This window comes from Kogia breviceps, chromosome 12 (genome assembly GCF_026419965.1).
Source record: "Kogia breviceps isolate mKogBre1 chromosome 12, mKogBre1 haplotype 1, whole genome shotgun sequence".
NCBI lineage: Eukaryota > Metazoa > Chordata > Mammalia > Artiodactyla > Physeteridae > Kogia > Kogia breviceps.
Window position 1 is genome coordinate 97938099 of NC_081321.1, and position 17926 is coordinate 97956024.

At 52.9% G+C, this 17926-nt stretch overlaps 1 protein-coding gene across 3 annotated transcripts in view; it reads left to right on the forward strand.

Moving 5' to 3' along the window:
* Nucleotides 1–17926, forward strand: part of PARVB (parvin beta) — a 103485-nt gene that overhangs the window by 5651 nt on the left and 79908 nt on the right. The window contains exon 1 of one of the 3 annotated variants that reach the window (XM_067010418.1): nucleotides 15584–16009. The exons of the other annotated variants lie outside the window; for them this stretch is intronic. The gene's annotated coding sequence lies outside the window, so the exon portion shown is untranslated. Of the gene's footprint in view, nucleotides 1–15583; nucleotides 16010–17926 lie in introns of those variants that run through there. 3 annotated transcript variants of the gene reach the window in all.

Sequence of the window (17926 nt, forward strand, 5' to 3'; positions counted from 1 at the left end):
GCATAGGGCACGGTGACTCAGGTGTTCCCCTCATTTTACAGGTGAGGAAACACAACCTTGGCCCCGTAGCCACTTCCCGGCAGTTTAAACCAGTGGCAGCGTCCCATCTGGGCTGGGCTGGGGATGCTAGCGGCATCTAGTGCCTGGGGGCCAGGAATGTTGGTAAACACCGCATCCTCTGCACTGGACAGCCACACCCAGTGTCAGATAATGGTGCCAAAGCAGGGAAACCTGGTGTTTCTTTCCTGAGGTGTCTCCAGAGCCGGAAGGAGTTTGAACAGCCTCAGGGGTTAGGGCAGCTCCTCGGGGGCCCTCGACTACCAGGGTCTGGAAATGCCCCCCAGAGCCTCCCCCCCCCCCACCGCCCGCCACCCCGTGAACCCGTTCTCCGCGCAGCGCCTGGGGCCCTCAACTCAGTTTCTCGAGGGGGAGAATCCGCACGGCTCCCCCGGACCGGGCACATGTGGCTGGGGAAGCTGGTTCCAGGCAGGTGTGGTCCAAGCATGGAGTCACCTGGTGAGTGGGGGTCCTGGGGGGAGATGCGATGTCCTTGGCAGAGACACCCCTCTCTGGGGATGGAGAGTGAGAAGAAATGGAAAACTTCCGTGAACATGAAAAGGAAATGCAATCAAATCTTCCGTAATTGCTTCAGCACAACCTTGTAAATCAACTCCAATAAAAATTAAACATAAAAAGATAAAACATAATTGTTTTGGGTGGTAGATAGGAAGGAGAAGGTGAAGGCCCCTTCGACCCTGTCCCAGCACAGCAGAAGGTGGACGTGCCCGTGAGCTCCGAAGACCTAAGGGCACAGGGAAAAGGATCTGTACCTGGCGGGCTGGGGGCTGGGGGCAGGCGGTGACCTGGGCCAGGCCTGTCCTTAGGAGCCTGTGGGCTCTGTGAGGAGGGGGCAGGCCGGTGTGGTGACGGACACCCAGGGGAGACACACATCCGGGATTTGGGGGTTCTGGGTTCTGGCTGGAGGAAGTGGTCCCCTCGTTGCGTGTAAAGGCTGGCTAGGAATTAGAAGAGGGGGGGCCCTGGAGGAGACCCCAGCTGGTCCCGCTGGGGAAGTGCAGGCCATTCAGAGTGGCCGGACTGTGGTGTGGTATGTGGGCCGTGGTCAGCCTTGGGGCAAGCTGGAGCGGTCACTGGGCCCTGTCATCCCCACACGTGGGAGCAGTGGGCGCCAGTGACCAATCTCAGCTACTTTAGAGAGGCCGGTGTCAAATGGATCGGAGCCGGGTGACCGGCGGGGAAGCAGCTCCAGCATAGGTGCAGGCAGGGCGGGCTTCCTGGAGGCAGTGTGCGGGGCTGGGAGCAGCAGGATCCCTGAGACGTGAGGAGGCGACAGCTGCAGGACGGGATGCAGACGCAGCAACCCAGAGGCCACTCTGAGATGGAAGGAACTGCATAGAAACAGAATAGATTAGGGCCGGTTCTCCAGGCCCCTGACCCTGCTCCCACTTAGTTACTCTCGGGGCTGAGGCACCTGGGGAGGCGTAGAGTTCTGGCTGTTTGGGGTGTTTGCATAGTGAACTTTGGGGGGCACATAGAGACTTTAAGGTGATTTCCACATCCTCCTTAAGCAGATCTCAGCACACCCTCCCAATTACTTGTGAAAATAACAATGGGATAGTATCCTTCTTTGCTGCAAGATGTAGGGAAAGGATTTGTAATGCGTTTGGTCTCCTTTGGCCAGGGAGGTGGGACTTTTTGGGGATTCTTTGCCTTTCCAGCCTGTTTGCTCATGTGATCGCCTTGACGATCTACCCTCAGGAAGTTGACTACCCATCATGGTTAAGGTGGGTTGGACTCCTAACTTACAAGAAGGGAAAGAGGGTGGCTGGGAAGAAGGGGAGGGAGGTGAGCAGGTGAGGGACCGGGGCCATGTACATGATGGGTTCTAGAATGTTCTATGGGAGGAGAAGTCAGTGTAGGTCCTATTTGAATCCAGCGGGCTGTGAGGTTCTCTGCAGACCCTGCCGTGTTTCTTGCTGCAAACCGTAAGGCATCTTCTTTGAACAGGGCTGCCTCTGTCCATGGGGGCTGCTCTTGGTCAGAGAGGGAGGTTAACAGTCTGTCGGCTCCTGTAATGCAGGCACTCCTGAGGAAGTCACTGGAAACCACTGTTCTGTTTTCCTGTCTCTGGCTGAGAGGAGGTGGCTTTCAGGGGCCTTGGTGTGGCTTTGTCAAGTTTCCTTTGATTATTATTTTGATTATAATCTTCAAATCCAGCACTTCTCCTTGTTTGTTCCACTGTTGTCCAGATGCACCCCGGGGCATTTCAGAGAGAAACACGGAGGCACGTCAGCGTGTCCCACACTGAGCTTTTTTCCTGGCCATCTACTGAAATCTCTCGGAAACTTTGCTTCAGTAGAGAATGGAAATGGTGATACTGGGCCGGGAGTGATGACTTTATGTTCCTTACCTTTCAGGAACAGCTAACTCTCTGTGGTCCTCCTAGCATCTCGGTTATACCTGCGTGGTCCCAGAGAGTCAGGTCGCCTTGGCAACTTCGCACTCATTAGAGGAGCTCAGCTTTGAATTCCTGTCTCCTCCCCATGGAATTAATATTTATCGCACATCCCGAAGTTGCTTTTACCCTCGCGTTCCCTGTCCAGCCGTCAGAATAATTAAGGGATGGTTCGAAGATATAAGTGGGTAAGCGCCTGTTGTGAGCGGACTCGAAGTGCTCCGTGTGATTGATTTCTCCCCTGCTGCGGTTGGCAGAGGGCAGGTACCTTTACCCGGCTGTTTTCTTATTTTCAAATACGCAGTTCCATCGCCGGAAAGAGGTACCCAGAGAAAGCACATTTTCTCCTTGCATTAGCTGTACACTTGACTTCTCAGGTTTCAGATGAAAAATGGCTTTACCTCCTATTGAGTCTATTTATTATTTACTATATTATGTAGGGGCTGAAGAAACATATTAGTAAGTCTAAGAGTATCTTATAAACATATGTTGGCCTAGTGGTATTAATCTGCTAGTCTGTACTCAGTGCTGTTGGGGTAAAAGAATATAAACACGAACTGCAATCAATTCTATAAGCTTTCGGTGGCTTTTGCCTCATTGAGATGCTACTATTTTTTTTTTTTTAAGTATAGTTGATTTACAATGTTGTGTTAATTTCTGGTGTTCAGCAAAGTGATTCAGCTATATATATATATATATATACACATACACACACACGCATATATATATATATATATATATATATATATACACACACTTTTTTGGATTCTTTTCCATTATAGGTTATTAGAAGATATTAAATATAGTTCCCTATACTATACAGTAGGTCCTTGTGGATTATCTATTTTATATATAGTGGTGGGTATACGTTAATCCCAACCTCCTAATTTATTTCTGTTCCCCCCTGCCGCCGCCTTCCTCTTTGGTAACCATAGTTTGTTTTCTATGTCTGTGAGACTCTTTCTGTTTTGTAAATAAAGTTCATTTATATCCTTTTTTTTTAGATTCCACGTATAAGCCATATCACCTTGCATTTGTCTTTCTCTGTCTGGCTTATGTCACTTAGTATAATCATCTCTAGGTCCATCCACGTTGCTGCCAATGGCATTATTTCATTCTTTTTTATGGCTGGAGATGCTGCTTCTTGGTAACGTTAAAGGAGGTACCGCTTTCTGGTTCAAAGAAAAAATGGAATGAGCAGCAGATTTCGGCATCACCTGGTCTCTGGGGCTCACGGCACCGAAGTGTCACGTGATCGGCCCTGGGAAGCCAGTGGTCCTTTCGTTTTCTGCTTCCTCTGGGTGTCAGGCCGTGGAATCCCCTTTTGCTGCTATGTGTTTTGCCCTCTGAGTGTTAAAGCTTTGGGGCCTCACTTCCTCACTTGTGAGGTGGGGAAATGTGGGGGAGATGCCAGCGCTGTGTCTCCGAGCCCACGAGGGCTCCTTGTTCCCAGAAAGGTGGAGCCGGGTCTCCCGCTGGCTCCCAGCCCTGCTCTGCGGGTCTGTTACTCCGCCTCTCTCAGCCTCTTTGCCTGACCAGCCCACGTGGATCACGTGGCACTTGCCCTTAGGTGATGTGAGGATAAAATGTGATGAAGGTCTTATCAGCAATTGAGTGCTCAGTAAGTGTCAGTTATTGGTAATGTTGACAAGTGAGATATTGACACAGAGCTGGTTAGTGGTAGGGCAGGGCTGGCAAGCCGTTTCCACCGAGAGAGCTCAACCGATAATGGCTGCCTGCCCGCCCCAGTGTTAAGAAGGATTCTGAGGCTGCATCTGGATGGGGGAGTGGGGGTGGGGAGAACTCTGGGACTAATTAGTCAAGCCTACCGTGTATATGGGAGGGTTAATTGCTGACTGACTGTCATCCCCAGAATAGAAACCTCCTCTCACTCTGGTCCTGTATCATGTGGACAGCTCTGGCTGCTTCTTTCACATTGTGTCTCATGAAGGCGCTAGTTGACGGGTGGTAACAGAGTGACACAAATACTTTAAATTATTTGCATCTGGGGAATGTTGGGATCCTACTTCTTGTCCTGGACCACTGTGACCAGGCCGCCCCCTTCAAGTGTGCACTGCAGAGAAACGGAAGTTCCTGTGTTTGCAGAGCAGCAGGCGTTTGAGCTGGGGCGCCCTGGTCCTGGAGTGTGACACCAGCTCAGCAGGCATCCTCGCCTACCTCACGCACCTCGGCCTCTGTCCTTGTCAGCAGCCTAAGGAAGCAGAACGTTAGGCAAATCTGAGCCGTTTCTTACGCTTGCTCGTTAAGCTTAGGCGTTTTGAAATGATTGTCCTTGGCCTGGGTCTTTGAACCTTTCCTTGCTAGTAAAGCAGAGCGGGTCAGGAATGTTGGTTTCCACAAGTAAGACCATCTTAATAGGTGACGCCTGTCATTTTCATAAGTTAGGCGTTTTCATACTTTCATTTGAAAAATTACAGTTCCAAAGGATCTAGCTTTTACTCCAATATTAAGTTATTAATAAGCTAAAGAGGGGCGGAACGTTTCCTGAGTCCTAGGGCTTGCTCAAATCCAGCACCCCCGGAAGCAGCTGTCTGGTTCGATGGAAGCCCAGCCGCCCTCAGTTTGCTGCTTCTCCCATTACCGTGGAGTCTGCTAGAACCATCCAGGCGCTGCTGAAGTATGTGGACAGAGCATCCTTCGAGCAGGCTGGGGAAGGGGACACCGTGCTTGTGGCGTTCGAGATTCATTGTTGGTATAAATGGCCTTTGAGGGACGTGTTTCCCAAAACCTCACTGCAAGTGTCTGCATCCCTCTATTTTCTCTTGTTTTGAAAATCAATATTATCTTTTGAAGTAAGACCTGAACGAATCCATATGTGATATATACAAGCTTAATAGATGATCAACTAAGAAGAAGGGAGGGAAAAGTTAAAAGAAAAAACAAAACCAAACCAAACCACCCAGACTGGAGTCTACAGTGGTCGTGCTCATGGCTGAGGCTTGTTGGCACCCGTGGCGTTCCAGGCACGGCACTAACCTCCACTCGTTTAATTCCCCACCCAAAGCCGAGAAGTGGGTACTGCGTGGTTATTCCCATTTTGCAGATGAGCAAACAGAGGCCCAGAGTCGTGAAGTCCTTTGCAGGAGGTCACTCCGCTGGCCGCTGGCCGCTGGCCGGTGACATTAAAACCTTGGCAGCTTTGGTTCTTAATCGCCACCAACCTTGTCAACTGGAAGAGTGATTCAAATGCGAGTAGGTTTCCCAGCCGGCTCACGGTAAAGTCATTATCGTTCCTGGCATTTGAGATGCACTCAGCCCTGGTGGGAGGAAGCTGCTCCCGAGGAGACAGATGAGATCCATTTTGTGCTGAATGGACTCGTTGGCATTTGCAGAAAGAAGACAGAACCCCGGCGACTTGGTGCTGCTCCGGGGCCTGGTCCAGGTCCGCGCCGGTCCTCCGTTGCCTGCCCAGCTCTCGGCCAGTCTCCTCCGTCTTCCTTGGCTCGGGGCCCTCACGTGTGCTGTTCCCTCTCTGCGCCATCGGCTTAAATGTCAGCCTCCGGCAGGTGGGGGCCCCGCGCTGCCCTGTCACCCACCACGTCCTGTGCCTTCCCGCCAGAGGTGGAAGGCTCTGCGACTGTCTCCCGCTAGCCTGGGTCGCCCGGCCTGGGGTGTCGGCGTCTCTTCTCCAGAGATGATAAGAAATGCTCTCGGCCGCTTAGCGTGGTCTTTGTGTATTTGCTGAGCGGGCAAGAGGCAGTCTGTGCAGTGTTTACGGCCACTGAACTTGGGACCCACCTTTGAGGGTTGCAACTCATCCTGCTGCGCTCTGGGGCTTTGACCTGGGGGGGAGGTACTACTCCTGAGCCTCGGTTTCCTCTTCTGTAAAGAGTCCTTAACCCATAGGGTTATTGGGGAGTTGAGTGAGTTATTAAATGAAATGATGTAAATTCAGCTGGGCCTGATCAGGCGATAGCACGGGAGAAAATATTCCCGTGATTCGGGTACCAATTCCATTTCTGATCGCCAGCTGTGATTCTGACACCAATGCCGACGCGTGTGGGGTTTTTGTCCACACCAGGTAATTCTCTGACTCTGGTATCAATTCGGTTCTGGCACTATCTATCTGGAGATGGCATCAGATTCCACAAGTTAAGGACTCAGTCCCACAAGACTGCCCCCTACTTCGGATGCTAATCCCAAGTTCAGGTTATTTACTACCTGTGCTTCTATAAATCAGAGGTTTCCACGACCCCCTCCTTGGGTTTGATTAATTTGCTAGAGCGGCTCACAGGACTCAGAGAAACATTTTACTCACTAGGTTACCGGTTCATCGTAAAAGGATATAACTGGAAGAGATGCACAGGGCGAGGTGTGGGGAAAGGGGTGCCCTGCTTACCCAGTACCTCCTTTGTTCACCGACCCAGAGGCTCTCTGAACCGAGTCCTTCTGGGCGTTTATGGAGGCTTCATTACGTAGGCACGATTGATTAATTCATTGGCCCTGAGAGATTGCCCAAATCAATCTCTAGCCCCTCCCTCCCTCTTGGAAGTTTGGGGGAGGCCCGGAAAGTACCAACTCTCTAATCCCATGGCTGGTTCCCCTGGCAACCAGCCTCCGTCCTTAGGTTACCTAGGGGCTTTCGAAAAGTTACCTCATTCACATAAGGCACCTTTATCACTCTCATCACACTTAGGACCACACTGTCGAGGGTTTTAGGAACTAGGGCCAGGAATTCGGATGAAGATCAAACGTATATATTTCTTATTATAAATCACCGTTATCCCAATTTTCAAAATACATGTCTGATAAAAGGACTGGTGTCGAGGATATATAAAGGACTCCTTCAACCAATAACAGAAAGACAACACGATAAAAGAATCAAGGTTTGAGCAGACGCTCCGTCAGAGAAGATGCACGAATGGCCAGCATGCGTCTGGAAAAGACCTCGGCCTCTGCATCGTTAGTCGCCTGGGGAATGAACCACAGATTAGAAGCAGAGGGACATACTCCGCAGCTGTCAGCACGGCTGAAATGATGCCACCGGGACTCGGCGAGGATGTGGAGGAACTGGAACGCCCGTACACGCTGGGGGCAGGGGTTTACGGTGGTGCCATCACTTAGGAAGTCAGGTTTGGTAGCTTCTCGGAAAACTCAACCTACATCCTCCCTGTGACCCAGCAATTCCAGTCTGAGATATTTAGTTAAGAGACATAGAAACCTGTGTCCATACGAAGCCTTGTACCAGAATGTTCATAGCAGCTTTACTCAGGATAACTAAGACCCGGCGACGGCTGTCCATCAACAGGAGAATGGAGAGGTGGGCGGGGCTACTGGGCCATGAGAAGGAGCAGGTACCAGCGCACGCGACACAGTGACTCTCAAAACTGCTGTGCTTGGGGGCTTCCCTGGTGGCGCAGTGGTTGAGGGTCCACCTGCCGATGCAGGGGACGCGGGTTCGTGCCCCGGTCCGGGAGGATCCCACGTGCCGCGGGGCGGCTGGGCCCGTGAGCCGTGGCCGCTGAGCCTGCGCGTCCGGAGCCTGTGCTCCGCAACGGGAGAGGCCACGACAGTGAGAGGCCCGCGTACCGCAAAAAAAAAAAAAAAAAGAAAAAAGAAAACTTGAGAGAAGAAATCAAGCGAAGGGGTGGGAACTCAGGAGCCAGAGGCCAGTCAGTGTCATTTCTGCCAGCTGGCCGATGGGGTCCAGGCTGCACACAGGTGCAGGGCTGGGACGGAGGACGGGTGCCCCGGGAACTGCGCCTTCATCCTCAAACTCCGTGAGCTGCTGCTGCTTCTGAGGATGTCTGCACTTTGTTGGGGGAAGACAGTGTTTTACTTACGTTGATGTAGGGAACATGTTATTAGTATAATGAGATTTTAATGATTTGAAATTTTGTTGGAGCTGCACACAGAATTTCAATCTTATTATGTGCAGCTCGGCTTGGCTGTGTTTTATTTTTTGCTCAGGCCCCACGGCAAGGACACATTTCTACGATGATTACTTAGCTTTTCTTTCTGAGAGCCCTACTTGCAGGCTGCTTTTAATTTTCTTGTTCTGAAAACCCCTCGGAAGAAAAGAATATCCTTTTCGTAAACGCTTGGCTGGCTGGGTCAGAAGCAGGGTGTGAGCGTAGCCACTGAAGAGATTTATGTTTGTTTAAGGGTTATGCCAGGTCGCTGCTCATTATTCGTCATTTGCCACAAAGCGGAGACAGCCCCAGTGCCCACCAGCAGCTGAATGGAAGCACACAGTGTGGCCTGTCCATGCGGTGGAATATTATTGGGCAACAAAAAGGAGCAAATGTACTGACACAGGCTACGACATGGATGAACCTTGAAAACACGATGCTCAGTGAGAGAAGCCAGACACAAAAGGCCGCATGTTGTGCAACTCCGTTCGTACGGAACGTCCAGAGTAGGCGAATTCACAGAGACAGAAACTAGACTAGTGATTGACGGGGGGCCGTGTGCAGGAGAGATGGGAGTGACTCCTGATGGGTCCAGAGTTGCCCTTTGGAGTGATGGAAACGTTCTTAAGTTGATTGCGGTGATGGCTGCAAAACTCTGAATATACCAGAAATCATGGAACTGCACACTTTAAAAGGGCGAATTGCATGGGGTGTGAATTCTATCTCAATAAAGCTGTTAAAAAAAATAGTGTGCGGCTGAGAGCCGGAGCTCAGAGCTTGTCCTGGCTCCCTCCAATCATGGATCAGTTTCCTTGCATGTTTCCAAGGTGGGATCCTTAACCTGGCCGGGGCGGGTATGGGTATCCTCCAGGAAGCACATTGACTTTTTCTGTTTGATTCTGTTTCCTAGAGAAATGTGCTGGTCACAGCTTTCAGAACTGATTTTATGACCTACGGGGTCAAGAGGATAATTTTCAAACGTTGCTCTGAGAGATGCAGGGAAGGGGAATGAGTGGGTGGGTGTTAAGGGGCCCGAGTACTTTTGAGGGATTTATTGTTGGCTCTGGTGTTCGGTGCTCCAACCCGGGTTCTCAGCTCTCTGGTTTGTTCCTTGTTATTCGTTCATTGTTCAGCCTTCCAGGCACATGGTCATTCATCCGTGCATTTCCTGAGCTCCGTCAAGAGCAGCTACCAGGGTGGGACGGGCGGCCAGTGGAGTGGCCCTGCCCTGGACGCTGGCCCAGCCCTCGTGGTATTGATGCCTCCCCCTCGCTCTTTACTCCCCGCTGAATGCCCTTGACCCCCTTGCTGAAAGCCAGTTGGCCATCGGCTGTGAGTGTATCTCGGGCTCTGTTCTAGTCCATTGGTCTGCGTGTCTAGCCTATGCCATCATCAGACTGTCTGCAGCTTTGTAGTAAATTGCCCCCACTTTGTCCTTCTTTCTTTTTCCAGATTGCTTTGCCTATCCAGGGTGCTTTGAGAGTCCGTATGAATTTTAGGGTGGATATTTTGTTCCTGTAAAAATTGCCACCGGGATTTCGGTAGGGATTTTGCATTGAATTTCGAGATTGGGTCGTATCGTTGTCTCAACACTATTAAGTCTTCCAGTCCATGAACACGGAGGTCTTTCCATTTATTTAGGTCTTTCTTGCTTCCTTTCCTTTCGTGGGGTTATGTAGTTTTCAGCGTGCAAGTCTTTGCCTCCTCGGTTAGATTTGCCCCCGGGTGATCTGTGTCTTTGGATGCTGTTATAAATGGAACTGTTTTGTATGCCAGGTTTTTACCTGAGCGTGCAGCCCGAGCAGTGCCTGGTTCCTGCACTTCAGGGCCCCTCTCTCTTGCCCACTTGCCTGGCTCCTGCCACTTTGCTGGGGCCTCACCCCCGTGGTTGGATGTCGGTGACAACCAGGGGAGGCCGTGCCCCTGGCTGCACTTGGCCTGCGGCAGCGGGGATGCGGGGCTGACCGCAGGAGGGCATGAGCCCAAGTCCCTGGAGGTGGACCAGCTCAGCTCTCAAGTGGCTACCTGGCAAATCTGATAGAGGCCGGGGGGTCCGGGCACAGAGGATGGTGCAGTCATGAAGCTGAGGCAGGCTGTCTCGGTGGCACGTTATCTCCTTACGCAGCCCCTTGCGTACACCTGATGGAAAGAGGTGCAGAGGGCACTTACTACCCTGGTCATGTCCGCGGGAGTGGTGTGCTAACAGGACGGGTCTGCAGAATCCCTGGCGGGACCATAGGGTGTTCTCATCGGCTCGTTTCCTTCACGGGTTCAGGACGGCGCCGCTGGGGACCTGAAGGCTGAGGCTGAAACCGAGCAGGACCCTGTGGGCTCCTGGGCGCAGAAGCCTTTCTGTCCCCCCCGCCCCCCGCCCCGGTTCTAAGTAGGCAAGACTCCAGCCGCCAGGACCTTCCCTGAGTTCCAAAGGGCAGGTTCGAACAGTTGCCAGTTAACGGAGGAGCAACCAAGAAACCGCCTGAGGCGAGACTAACGGGGCCAGAGAAGCTGCCTTGATTGGCCACAGGGTTTGGTACCCAGGAACCCGCGCAGGGTCCTGCTAGGTTTCCAGGCCAGAGTCTGCTGACCGAGCCCCAGGGACCTTATCAGTGAGGGCGGGGGGCGGGGTGCCAGCCTGATCTCCGATGACCCTGAGGATTGAGGAGGTCCTACACAGAAGCCTGGGGCACAGCCTGACCGTAGGGCAGCCCGGCGGGAGCTGTGGCCTATCTTCCTTCTCATTTTGGATGCCTCCCCGAGCCAGCACCCTCCCCGGCACTGCACGCTGTCAACTCCTCCGTCCTCACGGCGGCGTGTTGGGATCCCATTTTGCAGATGAGGAGAAAGGACAGAGAGGAGAGGGGCCCCACGGCTTGTCCGGGAGGAGCTAGGATGCAGGTGAGCCTCCGTGCACTCCTGGCTGTGGACGATACCTTGGAAGCTCGGGAGAGTACCTGGGCCCCCGGGCACGCCAGGATGTGGTTTTAATGACATTTGGGGGAGTGACTGAGAGAGGATGCGCCAGACTTGTGCTTCTTCTGCTGCCTTCTATAGGGATTACTGTGAAAATGCCATGAGTCATTCGTTCCTTCATTCCTTCATTCATGCCTTAGTTGAGCGGCCTTGGGAGCAGAGCCTGGAAAGTGTCGGCACAGCCGCTGTTCCAGATGGTCCCAGAACAGACAGACCAGACCCCCCTCCCCATGCTCCCCAGGGACGAGGGGACCTTAGCACACGTAGTGGGTCCAGCCCTGGCCTGGGGTTGGGGAGGCAGGTGCCCCTGCAGGGGTGGTACTTGGGCTCTGAGCTGGAGGTTGGGTTGCATTTAGCAGGAAGGGTGGGGACGGAGGGAACAGCTCGTGGGAAGGCGGACAGGCGAGAGGGGAAGGCGGTCGTGAGTTGGGCCCCCCCTCGTTCAGGCTCTGAAGTCCTAACCCCTGCTGCCTCAGTGCGACCTTACTCGGAGGTAGGGTCTCTAAAGAGGTGATTAAGTCAGAACTAGGTCATAGGGTGGACCCTCACCCGGTGTGAATGATGTCCTTACAAAAAGGGGAAATCGGGACACAGACACACATGGAGGGAAGCAACGAGGACACAGGGAGAAGGCAGCCGTCTGCAAGACCAGCAGAGAGCCCTCAGGAGAAACCAGCCCTGCACCTTGGACCTCCAGTCTCCGGACTGTAAGACCATTCACTTCTGTTGTTGAAGCTGCCCGGTCTGTGTACTTCCTTACATAAGGCAGCCCTAGGATAGGAAGACAGTGTCTGGTTGGAACATGGAGGGAGTGGCCGGGATTGTGACGGGTGAGCCCCGGGCCCCTCTCTGGCCGTGACCACCGTTGGCAGAGGTGGTACTGTCCGCTCAGCTCGAGGATCGGCGCCAGGCCGGTCACGCACCACGGGGGGGCCTGCTCCGTTCTGGGCCTCCTCTTACGAAAACAAACAGATGTATTTGTTTCTACAGAAGATGCCCGGCAAAGTAGTCCAAGTAGCGGAGCTTTGCTGCAGCGCGACAGGAGGGCAGCAGGGCTGTTCACGTGGGGGCGTTCGGTGCCGGGCGGGGTTGCTGTTTGGAGCAGGGTGCGGTCCTGGTCATGGGTGTCCATCTCCCCGCTGACACTCAGGGTCCTTCCCGTCCCAGAGATGTGCGAGAGCAGCCTCTTCCGGAAACCCACCAAAGAGAAACAAAACAAGACCTCCAAACCAAGACAAACCAGGTCTGGAGCCTTGTGTTTGAATGGGGTGAGACTTAAAAGAAACCCTTTTTACTTCCTTGTGGAAGGAGAAGTCTGAGCTTTGAGCCAGAGAGGCGCTGGTCAGGATCGTTTTGGTGGTAAGTGACAGAGACGCAGTCGCATAATTTCAAGCAGAAAGGTTTGGCTTAGGTAAGCGAGCCTTCGAAGAGACAGAAGGGGCTGGTCTGGGGAGGCCTGGCCCAGAGATTGGCCCTGGTGCGACCCTGTGCTGCATGTGTAGCTCACATCCCCCCAGCATCAGGGGCCCCGCCTCCCCTCCGCCACCCCCGAGTCAGGTCACAGGTGCACCCTCAGCATCACGTCCTGTCTTGTGTGTTCCCTCCTGTCACTGGGGCAGGCAGTGGGCTGTGCTTAAGATTGCGTGACTCAGCGCCGAGGTTTCCGGCTGCAGGTCCAGCTCTCTGGCTCCAAGGCTGTGCCCTGTGCTATGCCTCCTCCCCAAAGAAATCAAATGAGAATTGAGTCTCATTTGCAGATGAGGAAACTGAGGCCCTGAGACGGGGCGGGAGCGAGGTCTCTTGTCGAATGGTCTTCTCACTGTAGGTCCTACGTGAGCTCAGTGTATGCGGGTGTCAAAATGAAGGCCGCCAGCCGTGAATGTGATACACGATCAGCGTAAAAGGGACCCCCCTTCTCCCGCCTTTCCTCATTTCAGGCACTAGGCGAGAACGGAAGGTCCATTTGTCAAGGTTAGCTCCGGTCTGATTCAGTTTGGATGTTGTTCCACACTTTGAACTGGGGTAAAAATACCCACCCAGTGAAAATGTGAGCAGGGGACACAGAGTGCAGAGGTCGATTTGATTTCTCCAGCGGTAAACGGCCCTCTGAGGCTGCGTACCCACTGCTGTGGTGGCCCCATCGATCGCTTTTATTGTCCCCGCTGTTGGAGAGATCCAAGTTGAAGCACGGTTTCTGAGCGCGTCGCAAGGAACTTTGGGGACTGTGGAAGCCCTGTGGAGATTCAAGCTGGAAATCAGACTCAAATTGGTGCTTTGCTCCTATTAAAGGCAGCAGATTTCTGCCCAGGACGCCGACTCAGCCGTCTGGAACACGGAGTGAGTGGAGTTTAGTGCCTGAACCAGTTGGCACCTGACTCAGCCTCTGCTTGTCTCTGGCGGGGATTGGATCTGGATGTTCCCACCGTGAACGAGCCCAGCACAGAGTTTCATGGGCATGCGAGGCCCTGGCTGTGTGCCCGGGGCTCTGCAAACTTTTTTTTTTTTTTCTTTGCGGTACGCGGGCCTCTCACTGTCGTGGCCTCTCCCGTTGCGGAGCACAGGCTCCGGACGCGCAGGCTCAGCGGCCATGGCTCACGGGCCCGGCCGCTCCGCGGCGTGTGGGATCTTCCCGGACCGGGGCACGAACCCGCGTTCCCTGCATCGGCGGGCGGATTCTCAACCACTGCGCCACCAGGGAAGCCCAAGGGCCGGCAAACTTTTATTGCAAAAGACCAGACAATAAATATCTTAGTCTTGTGGCAACTATTCAACTCTGCCGTTGTAGCCAGCAAGCAGCCGTGGAAATACTAAACCAATGGGTCTGGTCGTGTTCCAATAAAGCTTATTTACCAGATTAAGCCAGGGACCAAAAGTGGCCATGGTTTGCCGACCCCTGATCTATGGCATAGATTCTAGTCCCTGGATTTGGGGTGTGTTTTTAGTCCTTTCTTTCTTTCTTTCTTTTTTTAAATTAATTAATTTTGGCTGCGATGGGTCTTAGTTGCGGCACACAGGGTCTTCTGTTGTGGTCTCTTTGTTGTAGCGCGCAGGCTTTCTAGTTGTAGCGTGCAGGCTTTCTAGTTGTGGCATGCAGGCTCAGTAGCCCTGCAGCATGTGGGGGACTTCCCGCCAGGGAAGTCCCTGTTTTTAGTCCTTTCTGCTTTCTTAAACGTATGTAAAAAGAAGTCCCGGGACTTCCCTGGCGGTCCAGTGGTTAAGACTTTACCTTCCAATGCAGGGGGTGTGGGTTCGATCCCTGGTCGGGGAGCTAAGATCCCATATGTCTTGGGGCCAAAAAACCAAAACATAAAACAGAAGCAATAGTGTAACAAGTTTAATAAAGACTTTAAAAATGGTCCACATTAAAAAAAAAAAAAGAAAGAAAGAAATCCTCACCCCCCCCACCCGCCCCACAGCGACGTTCCTCAGCCTTTAAGACGGCGTACAGATTGAGGGGAAGAGGGGTACAAGAGCTGGGTCACTTGTCCCCTCTTAGCTCGGTGACCTTGAGCTGGGCTCAGCCCGTTCCCTTCTCTGAACAAGGGGATTGATGACGATGCCTCCCTCACCGACCTCCTGGATTGCTTGAAGAATTACACTCGATACCGTGTGAGAAAAGGGCCTCGTGAGCTGTCACGTGTCTTCTGAGTGTGCACACATTTGTCACCGGGTGCACGTGTGGAGGAGCACTTGGGCAGAGGAGTGTAAAGAGAGGCCGGGGCAGGCGGGGGTTTATTTCTGCTTGGGCCGCGCTCACGCCCCTTCCAGGGGCCAGGTGTCTGGCTTTCGCTGTCTAACCTGCGGAACCGAGTCCCCGGCGGCCCGTGTTTCTCCCCCGGGCCTCCGGCTTCCGAGCTCCATCTGTGCTGAGTAACGGCCACGCAGGGAGAAGCATAGCTCTTCCGTGACACTTTAGCCATAGAGGTCCTTCTGTCTGTGAGTAGCGAAGGTCTCGTTTGACAGGTGCCATGTAATCAAAGACATGTGCTTCGTGGCTGCACGTTCCCTGCTGCAAAATAGATATAATTCTTATGGAGCGAGAGAGAGGGCCCAGGAGAGCTGTTCCACCACTCGGGCTGTTTATAGGCGCTGGGGATTAATGACAAAGCAGAGAATGTTCTGCTGGCCCAGCTGGAGCTGGATATAGCCTGTGACTCCATCCCTGGGCTTTTGGCCACGGGCTTGACCCGTGCCAGGTCAGCGAGCATGTGAGCAGAGGATGGTAGTGCGTGGCCGTGGCCATGCGAGCGCCCAGCTCTACCCCAGAGGGAAAGGGAGACAGGCAGCTACCCGCTTCCCCTCTCAATGGCAGGAACCCTGTGGATAGTCAGCTCTGCACTTAATAAATGAAGCTCAGGCCAGGAAGCGCTTTTATTCTTTTTCTCCCCCCCGCCCTGGCCATGCCGCGCTGCATGTGGGATCTTAGTTCCCCGACCAGGGATTGAACCTGCGCCCCCTGCAGTGGAAGCGCGGAGTCCTAACCACTGGACCGCCAGGGAAAGTCCCCAGGAAACACTTTGCTTATGTGAATGTTGTCAGCAGACCAAGAAGGGCCCGGAACGGAACATGAACGAAGATCTGTGTTACGGGGTTGAGTCGTGTCCCTCCAAGAGCTGTTCAAGTCTTAATCCCCGGGGCCTGTGAATGTGACTGTTTTAGGAAATAGAGCCTTTGCAGATGTGATTAAGATGTAAGTAAACACGAGGTCATCCTGGAGTAGGACGGGCCCTAATATGACTGGGGCCCTTAGAAGAGGAGGGGAAGAGACAGCCCCACGAGGGGAGGAGGCCATGTGAGGACAGAGAAGGGTTAGGAGTGATGCGGCCACAAGCCAAGGACCGATGGACACAGCCAGACACTAGGAAGAGGCAGGAAGGGTCCTCCCCGGGGCCTCCAGTGGGGTACAGCCCTGCCCACACCTTGATCCCAGACTTCTGGCCTCCAGACTGTGAGTGAGAATGTCTGTTGCTTTGAGCCACCCAGTCTGTGGGCGTTCGTTGCAGCAGCCCCAGGACACGGACACAGTCTCAGCTGGCCTCTGACCTTCCGGTTGCCTGGTTCTCCAGCCAGTGCAGCTGTGAGTGAAATTCGAAGGTCGCAGGGAGAAGTCAGGTTAACCTGGAGGCATTGCACGAAAGCCCCGTCGCCCGAGAGGTGATGTGAACGGGGACCGGCAGGCCATGCTTGACTTACTCAGATGTTGCTGGGTAGACCCAGGGGAGACGGAGGACTTCAGCCTACTTTCCTCACCTGGTTCCGAGAATGCAGAAAGAATTCCTGTTGCTGCCATCACCCCAGCCCTAAATCCCCCACGCCTTGAAAATATTAAAAGATTGTGTTATGATTTTCGTTAATCATTGAAAAATCAGCCAGCTTTGTCTGTAAAGGTCCAAATACTTGAGACTCTGTGAGCCATCTGGTTCCTATAGAAACGACCCAACTCTGCCCTTGTAGCATGAAAGCCACCGTAGACGATACATAAATATACAGGTGTGGGTGTGTGCCAGTAAGAGCTCACTTAAAGTGGGTGGTGGGCCGGATTTGGCCCACTGGCTGCAATTTGCCAATCCCTGGTTTAAACCAGCAACGAAAAAAAACCCATTTGTATGACAAGTTCTACCTTCTAGAATGTTCTTAGAGAGACGACCATGTAATGTATTCTGTTATTGCTACCTGTGCCCCTGAAATGAGTATCAGAGTGTAATGTGGACATGATGGATTAGCAACCACAGTTGCTTTCCGTGTGAGAGGATGGAGGGCCTGGTACCCAGGAGGTACTTGGTGTGTCTTTTCCCAAGCTCCCTCCTTCTTGGGAAATCGGGCATTAAAATATAGATCGTGACACAGCTTGACTAGCAATGACCCCGACTAGCAATGACCCATATGTCCATGGATGGAAGAAATTAAGCAAAATGTGACTTATCCATACAGGGAATATGACTCAGCCTTAAAAAAGGAGGAAATCCTGACATAGGCTATGACACAGATGAACCTTGAGGACATTATGCTGAGTGAAAGGAGCCAGTCACAAAACGACAAATACTGTATGATTCCACTCATGTGAGCACCAGAAATAGTCAAGTTCATAGACACAGAAAGTAGAGTGGTGGTTGCCAGGGCCTGGGGGGAGGGGGAAAGGGGAAATTATTGTTTAATGGGGACGGAGTTGGGAAGATGATGCGTTCTGTGGGTGGTGATGGCTGCACAGCAGTGAATGGACTGAATACCACTGAGCTGTGCGCTTAAAAACGGTAAATGGGGGCTTCCCAGGTGGCGCAGCGGTTGAGAGTCCGCCTGCCGATGCGGGGGACGCGGGTTCGTGCCCCGGTCCGGGAGGATCCCACGTGCCGCGGGGCGGCTGGGCCCGTGAGCCGTGGCCGCTGAGCCTGCGCGTCCGGAGCCTGTGCTCCGCAACGGGAGAGGCCACAGCAGTGAGAGGCCCACGTAACGCAAAAAAAAAAAAAAAAAAAAAAACATTAAAAAATTAGGGGATTTTGATCGTTAGCTGAGTTAATTATTTTGGGAAAAATGTTATGTACCAAGCAGGATATAGCACATGGTGACAGGCTCAATAAATATTTGTTAGAACAAAGGGTAATTTTACAAG